Source organism: Pseudophryne corroboree, chromosome 5 (genome assembly GCF_028390025.1).
Source record: "Pseudophryne corroboree isolate aPseCor3 chromosome 5, aPseCor3.hap2, whole genome shotgun sequence".
Lineage (NCBI taxonomy): Eukaryota > Metazoa > Chordata > Amphibia > Anura > Myobatrachidae > Pseudophryne > Pseudophryne corroboree.
Genome location: NC_086448.1, coordinates 821,112,459 through 821,114,544, shown reverse-complemented (window position 1 = coordinate 821,114,544; position 2,086 = coordinate 821,112,459). Strand labels below are relative to the sequence as shown.

Below are 2,086 nucleotides of genomic sequence, written 5' to 3'. Positions count from 1 at the left end.
TTGGTCAGAATAGTTTAAAAATCAACTTTTAATGGTTTCACAAAATTAAGATAATCAGTGGTTCATGAAGAAAATAACAGTCAACAAGTGACAATATATTCAAATAGCACCAAGTGCTGATATGAGATAGAAACTGAATTCCGGCTGACGGAGTAAATTCTGAATATTTTAAGCAATAGCTTAGATATTAAACGGTACGTTCCAAATGGCAAGTGGATCCCTGTCCTCTGTTTTGTGTCAAAAATAAACAAATAATACAGTCTAGATACTAATTATATTATAGATGGACATGTATATCATCACCAGCCAATTTAGAGAGGAAAGAAAAAGAGTGGAAAATGAGATGGCAGAGTGAATCTGCTGTCAGTGTTAGACACTGAGCGTACTGAACCAATGGAGGCTCTACTAAACTGAGTCTTCCTCAATGGTCACCCACTTGAGTACTGACCCAGCCCAACACTGATTAGCTTCCGAGATCGGACGGCTTCGGGCGTTTCCAGTGTGGTATGATAGTAGAGAGAGTGAACAATGATTGGAAGCTCTGGAATCACTGATGAGAGTTCACGAATTACACAGTTATTCAGAAAAGATGACAGCAATAAGCCAATAGAGGAAACCAGATGGATCTGCTGCCAATGTTAGACAGGGACGTAGCCCTGAATCAATGGTGAGAGACCATGAAATTCAGAGTGAGTAGAAAAAGGAGAGAGAGAATAAACAATGATAGCAGTCTCGTTTGGCTATTGAGAATTCTTCCATATAGAGTCTAATTTATAGCGATAGCTGAATAGAATGCAATATTATTGCTCTGAAATTAGCTGGATTAATGATAAATGCCAAGTAAAAAATGAACTCTGTAAATGTAGTTATCTACTAGAGTACAAATAATAATCCAAATGTCCAAATACAGGATGTCTGTGATAAGGAAACAGAGACAGGTGAAAGGAGATAACAATGTAACAAGTAGAATGTATCAAAGTATCCAAATATAGGATGTCTGTGATAAAGAAACAGAGCCAGGTGAAAGGATAACAATGTAACAGGTATACAGAGGTGTTTCCTGACTGGGAGAAGCCTGTCAGGATTCAGAGTAAATCGCTGCCAATATCACAATACATGTGTACATCGATAATAAACTTAGATAATAGCAATATCATAAAATAGATAAATATTGCTCTTATTTATGTAAATGGTAAAGGCTAGAGATACACCTTAAGGCCTAAAAATACCTGCCAATACTGATTCCAATGTATTAATGGTAAGTGTGATAAGTCCAATAAACTGTTGCTCACACGAGCTAATGAAATCAATGTCCAACCAGTGCGGACCACAATCTAGTAATTTCCACCATTCAACAAATTTATCGTGGTGAGAGGTATAGTAAAAACTGATATTACCCGCGCTGGGTATAAGGGTAGAATATCCCCTTGTACAACACTGTAGCCCGTCTCGATCAGTGAGGGAGTACAGGCGCCGCCGGCCTGGTGAAGACCCAAGCGGGTACGAGAAGCCGTCCGTTGTTCCGGTTAGCACAGAAGTGAAGTGATCAAGCCTGAAGTGATCAAGCACCTGAAGTGATCAAGCCTGGCGGACGGGTGAAACACGTCTTCCGACCTCTCTTCTTCCTGGCTGACCGGAGCAGCGGACGTCCTCCCACACCTGCCTGTGTTCTGCGCCTCTCCTGGTTCCCCGCCTCTGTGCTGACCGGAACAACGGACGGCTTCTCGTACCCGCTTGGGTCTTCACCAGGCCGGCGGCGCCTGTACTCCCTCACTGATCGAGACGGGCTACAGTGTTGTACAAGGGGATATTCTACCCTTACACCCAGCGCGGGTAATATCAGTTTTTACTATACCTCTCACCACGATAAATTTGTTGAATGGTGGAAATTACTAGATTGTGGTCCGCACTGGTTGGACATTGATTTCATTAGCTTGTGTGAGCAACAGTTTATTGGACTTATCACACTTACCATTAATACATTGGAATCAGTATTGGCAGGTATTTTTAGGCCTTAAGGTGTATCTCTAGCCTTTACCATTTACATAAATAAGAGCAATATTTATCTATTTTATGATATTGCTAT

The 2,086-nt window shown here is 41.0% G+C and overlaps 1 pseudogene; it reads right to left on the bottom strand.

The window, feature by feature from the left end:
- Positions 1-399: 399 nt before the first annotated feature.
- Positions 400-518, bottom strand: LOC134929730 (5S ribosomal RNA; annotated as a pseudogene).
- Positions 519-2,086: the final 1,568 nt, after the last annotated feature.